This window comes from Artemia franciscana, chromosome 1 (assembly GCF_032884065.1).
Source record: "Artemia franciscana chromosome 1, ASM3288406v1, whole genome shotgun sequence".
Lineage (NCBI taxonomy): Eukaryota > Metazoa > Arthropoda > Branchiopoda > Anostraca > Artemiidae > Artemia > Artemia franciscana.
This window is the reverse complement of record NC_088863.1, coordinates 46,788,464-46,803,728: the sequence shown is the minus strand read 5'-3', so window position 1 is coordinate 46,803,728 and position 15,265 is coordinate 46,788,464. Positions and strand designations below refer to the sequence as shown.

Genomic DNA, 15,265 nt, shown 5'->3' with positions numbered 1-15,265 from the left:
CAGTGCCTCAGCAAGTATTTATATAGGATTAACCTGTAAATTAAATCGACGGTGACAAAGTTGAGAATCAATAAATGCATGGGAAATATTTAGCCGAATATAAGTTACCTAGGACTGATATTGGTAACGCTGTAGATTTGCTGTAAAATTGGTAGTGTTATACAGAATGAAGTGTCTAGAGGTGGTTGTGCCGTCAACATTAACGTAAATCCTTCAAGCATGCAGAATGGGTTTGAATTTGTACCATGTAATGTAGAAGAAGTTGAAAAAATTGTTTGTAGCCTTAAATCAAATTCTTCTGGTGTAGATGGATTGAACCTAAAGGCTTTTAATTATGTGTCGGTGTATCTTTTACCGGTACTGGTTCATTTAATTAATCTCTCAATGGTTAAAGGGCATTTCCCGTCGGAACTGAAACGATCTAAAATCATACCTTTACATAAAGGTGGGGACCCCTCAGAACCCTGTAATTGGCGACCAATTTCCATTTTACCTTTATTTAGTAAAATTTATGAAAAAGTTATTTATAAACGATTGTATGATTTTTTGGATTCGAAGAAAATTTTGTATAATGGACAGTTTGGTTTCAGAAGTAAACATTCCACTAGTCATGCAGTACACCATCTTTTAAGTTTTGTTGATAATGCATTTGAAAATAATATGATTCCTTTAACTGTTTTTGTAGATTTCCGTAAGGCTTTTGACACTGTTGATTTTAATACTCTTCTTAGTAGACTAAGTGGGCTTGGGTTAGGTAGTACTTGTGTAAAGTGGTTTTCATCGTATTTGCATGGCCGGACTATCAAAGTTGCTTTATCAGATATATCAAGCAGAGAGTTTGGTGTTAAGTGTGGAGTGCCTCAAGGTTCCGTGCTGGGACCTCTACTTTATCTTATTTATGTTAATTCGTTGGCTTCACATGTTGGAGTTGAAGCGCTGGCCTCTTTCGCGGACAACAACACAATAACAGTAATTGGTACTTGTTTGGGGCAGTGAACATAACGCTAATTTAGCGCTTGAACGTTTGCGCAGTTTTACAGTAGGTAGTTCCCTAGCAGTTAATGCATCTAAAACAAATTACATTATATTTAGTAGAACAGGTAGGTTACTTAATGATAATAATAACATTTTTTTTGGACATTTACCCATTAAACAAGTTTTTGAAATTAGGTATTTGGGGTTTTATTTAGATAATAATATTAGTTGGAAAAAGCATTGTAGTGTTATTGGTGCTAAAATGGCTAGGGGTCTAGGAATTTTGAGACGTGTAAAAAAAACTTTTCCGTTCAAGATTTTAAAAATCATTTATTTTTCCCTTGTTCATCCTTATATAGATTATGGTTGTGTTCATTGGGCTAGCAATTTCTTCTCTAATTATAAAAGGATCCAGATTTTGCAAAATAAAAGCATTCGATTGATTGCGGACATAAAAGAGCAGGTTGAATCCAAAACTACTGCTAGCTTTTCCCGGTGTAATGTTTTAAATGTTGGTCAGATTCGTGACTACCAGGCATCAATTTTTGTGTTCCAGAGCATGAAACATATATGCCCTGAGTATTTTCATGATTATTTTTCCATGAATCAGGAGTACCATAATTATGATACAAGAAATTCACAACTTTTAAGCCATGAACAAAGAAAAACAGTTCGATCATCATATGTGGTTCGTAATCTGGGGCCTTCTGTTTGGAATAGTTTGCCGGCTGGCATCAGGGAGTCTGTCACTTTATATGGGTTTAAAAATAAATTGAAAATGTTTTATTTAAGTAATAGGTTTTGAAGGGCAGAAGGTTTTTGATGTCTTTTTTTGCAGTTTATTGATGTGGGGTGGGGACTGAATACCGGTAAATGATATTTAATATGATTATTTTGTTGTATTTTGTTCATGTGTATGTGTTGTTATTTTTTATATATAAGATAGGCTAGGTGGTTAATCATGAGATGTTATGTTTAGATATTTATTTATAAGATGTAAATCATAATATGAAATTGCAGCACAAGTCCTTAGGACTTTCTTTTTGCTGCAATAATTTATTAGTGTTGTCATTTTTTTTATTTATGTTTGTATTGTGGATAAAATAAAACTTACCTACCTACCTACCTTAAGACGAATTAATATAACCTATGTTTTAAGCAAAAATCATCAGTGTTATATGGGATTTAAGTACACTACGTACTACAAGAAAACAAAATGAATGAATTAACGTTTTCCCATTCTTCCAATTTAATAATAAAAAATAAGATTTTTTAGGCCTGAGCTGTATCCATAGAGTAAGATATCTAGCTGGTAAATTTTAGGGTGTGCTTCCCCCTATTTTCTAAAATAACGCAAATGTTCTCAGGTTCGTAACTTTTAACAAAACAAAACAATTTAGCTCACTTATCCAGGGCTTTTTTACGAAAAAGCCCTGGATTAGTGAGAATGGAGGGCCATCCTGCTTAACTTGTAATTCACAATACCAGCTGCTAACCTCACCTCCTATCTTAGCCGCAGCAACGTTGTTTGCGTACATAACGCTAATCACTCTAGTGTGCTTATCACGTATACCATACGAGGATAGGAATTTCACCAAACTCTTCTATTGGCTGAATGAAATTTTGTTCATAATTTTTAAAACTGAGGAATAAAGGGGTCTGATGATTCGGGCAGTTCTCAAATAGACTGAAAATCTGGTCAACACGTCCTCTCCCCCTCCTAAAACCATCCTTTTGTTCTTTTAAAATTAATGTACAGAGTTTTAGGTCTAAAAAGTATTATCAAATACAGTAATTTGCTTCCTATAGAAACCAAACTAATGCCTCTGTAATCACCTCACTCAATCTTAAAACCTTTTTTGTAGAAGGTTTTAGCAGTAATACTTTATTATCAAGCAAACTCTCAAAACATAAAAACTGCCGAACTTGTTGCCTTGAGTCAGCTAGCCTACATTGTATAAAACAACAAACAACAACATAGATACATAAGTGAAATATTAAAACATTGCCTAAAGTGATGAACCAAACTGGCCTGTCAAATAAGATGAGTACGATGAACAATATGATTAAAAATGAGTTCTAAGGTACACAAACATAAGTACATAAGTAAAATGTGAATAAAATGAGTAAAAGTAAGTAATATAAGTAAAATGAATAATAATGAGGGTATAAGCAAAAACATAAGTACATTATAAAAACATACAGCAATGAATCCAACTGGCTTGTCAAAAAAAAAAAAAAAAAGCTAACACTTTAACAATACAAATGACACATTAACGTGATGCATTACATATTTCATTTATTTATGATTTTAACAAACGATGGCACAAATTTCTTTCTTTAACAATCAAAATTTAACATTAATAGAATTTAAAACCGGGATTTTTTTGTGCTTTTGGTCGGGGTAAACGGGGCTTTGGAGGGTAATAAGGGGCTAGGATTTTAATTAGATTTTTACAAAAATCCCTAGGTTCATCCCCTTTTTCAAAAATCATATTCATAATCTTCAGTAACTTAGTTCTAACTTCATAACTACCATATTAAGAAACTTGGACCCTATAAAGTGGTTCAATTAAAGTTGGTCTTTAATCGCTCGATACTTCCTCTTTTGATGTTGATAATCTTCTTTGATTTCTCTGTAACTTCACAGCCACCTAGGTTACAGCTGCTAAATTAATTTCTATAAAGATAAAGAAGATAAAGGTATAAAGATAATTATATAAAGATAAAAAAAAATTGTATAAAGAACACTAATTAAAACATCATTTACCCCTGTCCGACCCTGTACTTTCTGATCGTAGATGTATCAATTGTTTTCATTTCCCTATGGGGAGGGGCTATGGGAAAGCATGGAATCAAAGGGGAGCGTAAGACTCTCGTAGACTTACATTATGCAGACGATTTAAGTGGCAGTAAAATTTTAGCAAAATGAATGGACTATTGGACGTTTAGAGATTTCAGGCTGCACGAATAGGTTTCAAAATTTATATAAAAAAGACTAAGTCGTTAAGGGTGGGAATAAGTGAAGAGGTGAGGCTGGGTAAGGAGAGGTGATCAAGAGGGTTGCTTCTCTCACCCGTGTAGTATTATTAGTACAGATGGTAAAGACAGTAAACAGAAAGCAGGCTGAACTGAAAGCAGGTCGTCCGCGGTTGCGGTGGGATGATGTGAAGAAAGTTTTAAGAGAAATGGAAACTTCCTGGGAGGATGTAAAAAGGGAGACTGAATAGATTAGGATGGAGGAAGAGCGTGCGTAGCTGTGTTGGTCTCAGGTAGTTTGGCGATACGGTGAGTTGTTAGTAGCAGTAGTTATTGTAAAGGCAGTAAATATAAAAACAATATAGGAAGATAAGTCTGCGAACTATTTTAGAATATTGGAAGCCACGATAATGATAGTGGCCAAGCATGGTTTTGAAATGAGGAAGCTTCGGAAGACTGAGTAACAATTGATCGGTGTTTTCCAAAGGAATTTCCTAAAAATAGTTCCTGTTTGTACCTGTTTGACTGACCGTATTTCCAATATTAAGCTGTACAATTTTTTTTATTCTATCCCACTTTCTAGGGCTACGATGAGAGAAAGGTTGAGAATTTTAGGACACATTTTGCGGACATTGTCATATTGCCAAATATGGTTCTTTTTAGCCATCCGTCTAGAGCTAAATGGAAAGCAAGTCATCAGCGGTTGGGGTGGAAAGATGTTGTAAAGAAATATTTAAAGAAAATGGGAATTTCCTGGGAGGGTGTAAAAAGGGAGGCCTTGAATAGAATGGGATGGAAGAGGAGCGTGCTGCCCTCAGGCGGCTTGGTGCTGCTGTGAGTTGTTTGTGGTAGGAGTAGTAGCTTCTAGGGCTACAGTGAAAAAAGGTTGAGTTTTCTGGGGCACCATTTACGGGTGAAAGATGTCAGATTGTCAATGATGGCTTTTTTTGACCAACCCTCTAGGGCTAAACGGTGAACCGTTTGCGGCGAAATGAAAATCAGGTCATCCCAGGACTCATGAAATAGATTGGGAAGAGTTTACAAACAAGGGTTTAAAAAGAAATTGTAACTTTTTGGGAGGTATAAAGAGGAAAGGTTTGAATAAATCAGTGCCTGCGACGAAGAGCGTGTGCAATTGTGTCGGTATCAGGCGGTTTAGTGCTATAATGATTTATTATTAGCAGTAGTACAAGTATTTAGTGTTACATGCTATAAATCTCTGTAGTTGAATTATTTATCTTGAGTATTAGAAGGACGAGTGTAGAGTATGACACTATTTTATGTAGCTATTGACTGTTTTATTTTTATGGCACTTGGTATTTACCATGTGACATATAGCAATCGCAAATTCTGTCGGTATGTCTGTCGGTCCCGGTTTTGCTACTTTAGGCACTTCCAGGTAAGCTAGGACGATGAAATTTGGCAGGCTTATCGGGGACTGGACCAGATTAAATTAGAAATAGTCGTTTTCCCGATTTGACCATCTGGGGGGGAGTGGGGGCCAGTTAATTCGGAAAAATAGAAAAAATGAAGTATTTTAACTTACGAACGGTTCATCAAATTTTAATGAAATTTGATGTTTGGAAGGATATCGTGTCTCAGAGCTCTTGTTTTAAATCCCGACCGGATCTGGTGACATTGGGAGGGGGAAACCTAAAATCTTGGAAAACACTTAGAGTGGAGGGATCTGGATGAAACTTGGTGGGAAAAATAAGCAAAAGTCCTAGATACATGACTGACATAACCGGAACAGATCCGCTCTCTTTGGACTAGTTGGGGGTGGCGTTAATTCTGAAAAGTTGAAAAAATGAGGTATTTTTAACTTACGAACGGGTGATTTGATCTCAATGAAATTTGATATTTAGAAGGACATCTTGTCTCAAAGCTCTTATTTTAAATCCCGACCGGATCTGGTGACATTGGGGGGAGCTTGGGGGGGATATAAAATCATAGAAAACGCTTAGAGTGGAGGGATTGGGATGAAACTTGATGGGAAAAATAAGCAGAAGTCTTAGATACGTGATTGACATAATTGGAACGGATCCGCTCTATTTGGGGAATTTGGGGGGGGGGGGTTAATTCTGAAAAATTAGAAAAAATGACGTATTTTTAACTTACGAAGGAGTGATCGGATCTTCATGAGACTCCATATTTAGAAGGATCTTGTAACTCAGATCTCTTATTTTAAATCTTAACCGGATCCAGCGTCATTGGGGGGGGGGGGCGGAAATCTTAGAAAATACTTAAAGCGGAGAGATCAGGATGAAACTGGATGGGAAGAATAAAAACAAGTCTAAGATACGTGACTGACATAGCCGGACTGGATCCGTTCTCTTTGGTGGAGTTGGGGGGGGGGGGGTAATTCGGAAAAATGAGGTATTTGTAACTTACGAACGGGAAATCTGATCTTAATGAAATTTGATATTTAGAAGGATCTTGTGCTTTAAAGCTCTTACTTTAAATTCCGACCAGATCCTGTGACATTGTGGGGAGTTGGAGACGGAAACCGGAATTCTTGGAAAACGTGAAAATTGGGGTATTTTTATCTTACGAATAGGTGATCGGATCTTAATAAAAAAAAACCTTGATGTGTAGACGGATCTTATGTCTCAGATGGTCCATTTTCGACTCGAATTGGATCCGGGGACACAGGGGGTTGGAGGAGGGAACAGAAATCTTGGAAAACACTTATAGTGGAGAGATCGGGATGAAACTTCATGGGAAGAATAAGCACAAGTTCTAGATACGCGATTGACATAATTGGAACGGATCCGTTCTCTTTGGAGGAGCTTTGGGATGTTAATTTGGTAAAATTAGAAAAATTGAGGTATTTTTAACTTAAGAACAGGTGACCGGATCTTAATGAAATTTGATATTTAGAAGGAATTCATGTCTTAGATTTTAAATCTCAACCCGATCTGTTGACATTGGGGGGAGTTGGAAGGGGAAATCGGAAATCTTCGAAAACGCTTAGAGTGGAGGAATCGGGATGAAGCTTGGTGGATAGAATAAGAAAATGTCGTAGATATGTGCTTGACGTAACCGTACTGGATTCGCTCTCTTTGGGGGAGTTGGGGGGAGGGGTTCATTGCTTTGGCGAGTTTGGTTTTTCCGGACGTGCTAGGACGATGAAAATTGGTAGGTGTGTCAGGGAGCTGCACAAATTGACTTGATGAAGTCGTTTTCCCAGATTCGACCACCTGGGGGGCTAAAGGGAGAGGAAAAATTAGAAAAAATGAGGTATTTATAACTTACGAGTGGGTGATCGGATCTTAATGAATTTTGATATTTAGAAGGACCTCGTGACTCAGAGCTCTTATTTGAAATCCCAACCGGCATTAAACCTCTGATTTTGCTTTTAAATCAATCTATTGATTCTTAGAATTTTGTTAGAGCTTATACCATATGAGCTCTTGGCTCTTAGCTCTTCTGGCCTCGTTACAAGTGCCATATGAGCTCTTAGCTCTTTTTGATTCGTGTATTTATTTATTTCAATCTTTATATTTATTTACTGCAGGTCATTTGAGCTTGTGGTCTGTCGTTTGAAACAAAATAATAAAATGGTTCAAACACCATAAATAGTAGATACAAGAATAATGCCTTGCAACATATTAAGCTCAACCCAAATAAAGGGGACTAAGCTCAATCCAACTATCTTTGCAAATTGATCCCCTCCCCCTCACCGCGATATATCCATGTGTGCGGGCGTGAGTGTTGCTCTGCAATATTTGGGCTTCTGTCATTAGTCTCTTAGCGGAATAGAAACAATGTCAGTAGTGCCAAGTTTGAGAGTCCACTCCGACATTTATTAGCAATAAATAAATATATAATAAATAGAAAATAAACATTTCCGACGATATTTTCCGATGATTCCTATCACATGGAAAGTATTGTGTTTGCCAGTTGGATGAGATGTAAGACTAATATGAATTAACGTGTAGAACAAGGAACAAGTTCGAATGAACATAAGTTTATAGTCTAGGTTCATTTCATTCAAATTATGCTTGCTGCAGGTGACCGATCTGCCGTGCTCAGCAAAAAAAGACTTCTCTCAACATACTTCCTAGGCATTGACTGCTGTAATATTTACTGAAAGGGTAATAAAGGCTCCTTCCATGTTGATGACGTAGCCAGGACGTGTTTTTAGTGGGGGAGGAGGGGGTTAAACCTTCACAAGTGAACGTAAGTTGTACCAAAATATGTTTTTTGAAAACAAAAAACAATGGCTTTATAGACATTCCGAATCAGTGGACCTCTTCTTCTTTCTTTTGAATAGAATGAATTGGAACCCTCCCAAAATGGAATAATAGCTACTCTGACTGGGATTTGGTTAACCGGGGTCAGACACTACTAATGAAACATTTTTAATTGGCTTCACTTTATCTTTGGATATAACAGTTGATTTCATTGCACTTTTAGCTTAAAAGCATATATTTAATTTTTAATTTGGAATAAAATATGTTGTTCTTACTTCTAAAATAAAGGGACTTTAAAGTATCAAGGACAGCGAAACCGAAATTTGGTTAAAATCATTAAAGATGTCACAATTGTTGAAAGTGTGAGCGTAACCTCACACAACCATAGCCTATGTATCTTAACAAATTAGGAAAAATTGGGAACTTTATTTTTAATGAATAAGACCTCCAGAAGCAGTTTTTGCTCCATAAGCTGGTACCAAATTAAAAAAGGGACTTGGATGATTAGCTGTTTGACATCAGCTTAAACAGTGAGACACCGAACAGAATCGGAAGGGTCCTATGGGGCCATAGATTTAGAAGAAGAAGAATAAATCAGCAAAAACGTGCTTAAAACATGTGATATCAAACAGCTTAAGAAGGTGTAGTTTTCTCGGGAATCAACAAATTGCTAATGTAAAGCGTTGTCAGAGTTAACTGATTAGTTCTGTTTATTTATTTTCACGGTTCAACGTGGCAACAGTGACGGAAATGTGGCACTTTCCCAATAACTCCAAAATTTTAAAACAACTCAAAAAAATATTAGAAAATCACGGTTTTTAGGTATGAATAGATCTGGAATGGCCCAGGTGACAAAAATGTTTATATTTTGACGGCCTTGGTGCTATAAATGTCCTGCCTCCAGAATTTGCGTTATCTTCTATTCTATGAATTCCATGTAAATATTGCGTTTTATTTTACAAGCTTGCCCCCTCCCTTCCGCCACGAAGTAAGTTTCTGTGCATTGGTTTGATTTGTGTTATGCAAGTGCAAGGCTTGTGTTATTAATCTCTCGGGGAAATAGCGACAATGACAACTGTGACAAGCTTGACGGTCCTCTTGAGTTCATTAGCAATAAATAGCATGATGAAGCATTTCTGATGAAATTTTTCCAAGAGTCGCCATCAGCTTCATCATGCTGAAATAAACTAAAAAAAAAGTTTTTTAAGATCAAAGTAAACATTGACGATAAAACTTGAAATCGACATACATTATATATTCATATAAAGTAGAATCAATGTATATTTGAACCCTCAAGCAAGGCCGTATCCAAGGGGTGTGGCTACTGGGTCTGAACCCCTTCTCCCCGCAATTCTTGTCTCTCAAAACGCATATAGACGAAGATAAAATTAAACAAGTATTTGATATTTTTTGTGCAAATCAACCCCCCAAAATTACCCTCCTACCCATATCCTGGACATGCCCTTGTCCTCAAGGGAAAGTTTCTTACTGAAAGTATGTCTTCTCTCCTGTAAGTTCGTGAGATAGACGCGTTACTGAGATATTCCCATTACACCAGGATTACACCAGGATACCCAGGATACACCAGGATACCATTACACCAGGATACCCAATACACCAGGATTGTCAATTAGAGGGGTAACTGCCTCCTCACCGCAATTGCCCCCTCATCTATATTTTGATAAATATGTTTTTTGCAATTTTGTTTAAAGGAAATTGAAAAGAAAAAATTTCCCCCTACATTTTGATTTTTTGTCTTAATTAAAAATTTTTTTAAAAAGAATGATGTACCCCTACCTTCCCGTGAATTAGCACCCCTATTCAAGGCCACGGACTTAGCTCGAGACTCGGCTAAATGTCGTTCGCTAATAAAATTAGAAGTAAAGTCTGGAAGATTTTATTCACAATAATCGTCATACTTGGGGAAAGTGATTAATTGTGTCATAATTCACATTAGTGGGGGAGGGGGAGGTGAATGTTCAAGGCTCTTTCAAGGGGAGGCAGCCAAAAATGTAATATAGTAAATCTAACAGGCCTTTTTTCGGGGGGGGGGGTTTGGTTCAAAGGTGGATAGGCTACTAGCTGAAAGCTACCGAAAGTTTTGGATCCATATAAGCAACCCAGCCTAAGACTATAGCAGTCATTTTTAGGGAGGGGGTAAGCACATTTTTGAAACACTTCTTATCCTAATCTGTGTGAGTTTTCCCAATTTACCTCCTTTGAAGTAAATGAGCGTCTGTGAATTTGATCAGTGAATAAGGATCTGCTAGACAAATCATTCTCCTTTTCTATAGGAAGTTATCAAAAGCTTAGAATTTTATTAGCAACCTAGCCGAAGACTGTCACACTCGTTTTTCTTTTTAATGAGAATAAGTCTAAGGTGAAAACTGAGCTTAATTAATTTCTAATTAAACCCTATATCTAATTGATTATTTCCAATTAATTATTTCTAATTTGGCTACGGTCCAAAAAAGGTTGAGTTAACCAATGAAGGAGTTTGAAAAAAAGTTTTTGGTAAGCATTGGATCTCTTTAGTTAAAGAGGCGTCAAAATGCAGTTTTTTATGGTAGCAAGTACAGGGTTGACGTCCCTAGTGATTTATCACTATTTCTAATGATATTTATATTGCCTAAACAGAAAAAAATCTCTAAATCAGTGATAAATCACTAGGTTATTGAAGAAAATCGCTAAACAAACAAAAAAAATCAATAAAATTTAGCGATTTTTTCCCCACTGGTTGGCAACACTGAGCAGGTGCCAAATTAAAAAAGAGAAACGGCTGAAAAATAAACAAAATAAGCTAAAAACCCATTGCACCAAACAGCTTAAGAGAGTGTAGCTTTCCTTTGCAGATGTAGTTGTCTTTGGGAAGCAACGGATTGTTAATATTTTAATTTTAACGGGATGAAAGGAATGCCAAATTAAATAAATAGTTTCGCTTTTTATTCTTACGGTCCAACGTGGCAACGTTGACGAAAATATGATGCCGGCCTAAAAACTTGATAATTTTACAAAAACGAGAGATAAACCTTAGGAAACTGGAGTTTTCAGGTGTGAATTGATCTAAAATGGATTCAATGGACCAAAAAAATTTCTAATTTTTGACTTTCTTCTATTTTTTTACAAAAGCCTTATATTGGCTGCTGCTGTACTTCTATTGTATGTACATTGATCTTATCCAGATCCTAATCATCAACATTTGTTACTAACTGTGGCTTTTTCAATTACTTCCTGGAGAACCAATTACTACCTACATTTCCTCATGACTATTAATGAGAACCAATAAGTATTTGGCGTTTATTCAAGTCAATAATTTGTTCCTGGAGAAATTGTCTAAGGATAGTACTGAGTATTCGTTTAATTAGATTAGATTCAAACATTTTTATTTAAAGTAAAACATATATACATTTTGGAAAAAAGTGTACATGCCTATCGGTAAAGAGAATATTTAGTTTACTAGAGTCGAAACTAGCGCCAGTGTCGACAAATATTATCCTCAACGCCATCTAACTTTTGGGTACACTTGTTTTTTAAGTTTCACAATAAGAATAATTCATCTAACTTGTGTAGTTGGTAAAATTAGTGTAGTGGTAAGTGTTTAATCTCAGTTCCTTACAGAACAGCGGCCTAATTTCTTCAAAATCCGGGGGGGGGGGTGGGGCAAGTTGGAGCCAATTTTTCCAAATCAAGTGACCATTGAAAAACGAAAAATGAACCATATAATAACATTAGGACAAAGATATACTAAAAAAACTGACCTGTTTCTGTGGATGCTTATTTTAGTTTTGACAAGTTTTTCACAGAAATTAAATTTCAGCTGAAGGGGGGCAAACTAAGGTTTCGAGAGGTGGCAAAATGAGTTCTGGAGGGGAAAGTTACCCCCCCCCCCTATCCCATATCAAATTACGCCCCTGTTACAGAAAAATGATTTTAAAGTTCAAAAAAATGCTAATTGTGGCCAACCGCTAGATGGCGTTGAGGGTTTTCCCCCGACACTAACGCCAGTTTTCACTCTCATAAGTTACTCATGATCTTTGGCTAGTGGCGTACTGTGGTGAAACTAAAAACTAAAGAATCAGAACTATTCCCCTACAAATTTAATTTTCAGATAATTTTTCAGTAACCTCAGAAGTAATTGTTTTTCAAAATGCTCCGAATTTTAGCTAGAACTGAGCTCAGATTTTTGGCACAGTATTACAAGGCTAAAAAGCACGCTCTTAATATTCAATGAATTTCAAACAGTTCGTGGCAGCGAACTATAAATAAAAAGCAACTCGGTCCATTAGTAACCAAAACTCTAAGAAAAGGAATTATGATAGCAATTAATGCACCGTAAGAATTAGTTTTTAACGCTGATTCCAAATACATAAAATTCAGTAAGTTTAATGTTACCCGTAAAAAGCTACGAGTCTGAGAAAATCTGTCTGATTTTCGAAAAAGTGGGGAACATACCCAAAAAGTAAAGCGATCTTAAAGAAAATCACAGCATGTCAGAGAACCCCCTGACATGAGATCCTGTAGCGGTTTGAAGTTTCTATCTACAAAAAGTAGTAATTTTGTATCTTGTCTGAAAGGAGATCACGGATGTGTGTTTATTTATTATTATTATTATTTTTTCTCCCAAGGGTGATCTTATCTAACCAATTGTCCTAGAAGATTTGGAGAGGGCTCATTTTAACGGAAGTTAAAAGCTCTCTTGTCCTCTTTGAGTGGTCAAAAAGATTGGAGGGTAACTATCCCCCCTCCTATGCACATTTTTCTCCCAATGACATCCAATCAAAATTTTGAGATATCCATTTGGTTGAGGATAGTTGAAGGGTTCAATAACTATGCCCCTAGGGGTGACATGCCCCCCCAGAGATCCTGGATAAACGGCTGTAAGTTATCAGTTTGTCCATTGTCTACATACTGTATTTCTTAATAGGAAACTTCCGGGAATTTTATGGGGGTTTCCCACGGGGAGAAATTTCTGTAGGGAGTAAAGTTTTCGTCGAGAATTTTTCAATTCAAATTTACACGGAGGAGGGGAGATAGATTCCATGGCACGATTGGAAAAACAGTCAGAAATCAATTCCATACTTTCAATTGAAAAAAACTTGTTTTCTTTTTGTTTAATCACATGAAAAATCTGATATATTACTTGTCAGTTATTTACTGTAACGGGAATTAGTTGGGAATGTCCCAAAAAATTCAAAGGCAACATAGTGTGCAAATAGTCATGACAAATATTAGAAATATAAATAAAATCCAAAGAAAAAATCCCGCTTTTCCCGTAGGCAGATTTAATTGATGAACTATAACCAATATTAAAAAGAATCCCCATTGATTTATTTTGAAGAATTTGAGGAAACATATAACAGATGAAAAGGTAGGAGTCTATACAGAAATACAATAAAGAAAATAGAGATCAATGAAGGAATTATGAATAGTTATTAGAAGGTTATATTGAAATAAAACGGCGAAGCCGTAATAGCATACCAGTATACAACATACTGTAGGGGAAATATGATTCGATCCCACTTTCTAGGGATGTAATGTGCTATGGCACAAGGAGGGCAACTGCCCCCTCCCAAGTCACAGTTTGCTCCCCCCAGCTGAAATTAGCGTCTTTGAAAATCTTATGAAGACTAACATAGGCCTATCTAATTCAAACATCCACAGAAAAAGATGAGTTCTCTTTACTGTACCTTTGCCTTTATGGTCTATATGGCTCATTATTCATTTTTCACTTGACTTGGGAATATCAGCTCCAACTTTGCCCCCTCTCATGGTATTGACGAAGTTACACCTCTGCCTATAATGAAAGAAATGTTAAGGTGGCTAGGCCAACTTTTACGGACGAACGATTGCCAGAGATCTTGTTTTATGGCCATCATTGTCGGGCCAAGGTAAAAGCAGGTCGTGATTGAATGGAGTGGAACAAGGTCATGAGAAAGAATTTAAAGGAAATTGTAAGTATACGGAGGGGGGGGGGGTTAAGGGTGAGGCTATGAATAGATTGGGGCGGAGGGGGAGGATGTGCAGCTGTGTTGGTCTAAGCTGGTTTATGCTGTAATAATTTAACTAAGCAATAATTCTGATTACTTAGTAGTAGTAATCAAAATTTAGCATCATATGTTGATTAGTAACTATTAAGGAGACTGTCGCATTTTATAAATTGATTTTCGTCGGGATTAAAGTTTTTTTTCTATATAAACTATTTAATTTTACGATAAGCCTATAGCTATATATCAAACAATATTTCTAACCTTACAAGTATGAAATGGTGGAGATAAGAGACTAAGGTTGTAGCTCCAATCCTGAAAGCTACAACAATCTAGTGCAATAGTTTTCTTAGTGGACAAAAAGCCACACACGTGCTGTTGTACATGATTTTAGCATTTACAGTGTATTGTTTTCCTTTAGGTTCAGGAGCTATGATATTTTTCTGGGGAGGACATTTTCGAATAATATTTTCGTTGCATTCAAATTACATCTTTGGAAGGCAGGGGCAGGTCTGAAGACTTAAAACACGGATTTAGGTAGCGGGATTTGAGTTTTTTTCATTTTTGCTATTTTTATTTATCATGTTTTTTTATGTAGAACTGCAGGAGTGCCGAAAAATAGATTACTGAAGCTAATACGGGCAACATAAACTCAACTGCTCAATTTATTGTTTTGAAACCTTCTTTTATTTTACGCTCAGTACTATATTGTAAAGTCTAGTTATTTTGGGGTTAATAGTGTATTTAAAAAGATAGTTTGTCCCACTTGAGGGCCTCCACTTAAGGAGGTGGATGCCACCCTAGATGTTGGAAAATAATTTTTTGTATTATCATATTAAAAATGGAAAAACAACCCCCCTCCCTTCCCCACTTGATTTTGGAAATTACCTTTTTTATGAAAAACCCAAATCCCCCTTGATCTCCCTCCGCCAATACATTTTCAGGAATTGATCTCACCACCCTCTACCCCTAAAAAATGTGCAAGAGGGCGAGAGAAAAAGAGACGAAACTAAACCCCCCTTGAATTTGGAATATACTTTTTTGTCATAATTATAAATATCCCTCCTTCCATCAAAATATGCAAGAGAGCACGAAAAATCACACTCTTGATGCTCATGTGAATTGAATGTA

The 15,265-nt window shown here is 36.4% G+C and overlaps 1 protein-coding gene across 1 annotated transcript in view; it reads left to right on the top strand.

Annotated features, from left to right (window-relative positions):
- Positions 1-15,265, top strand: part of LOC136030646 (putative tricarboxylate transport protein, mitochondrial) — a 61,603-nt gene that overhangs the window by 28,941 nt on the left and 17,397 nt on the right. The window lies entirely within an intron of this gene.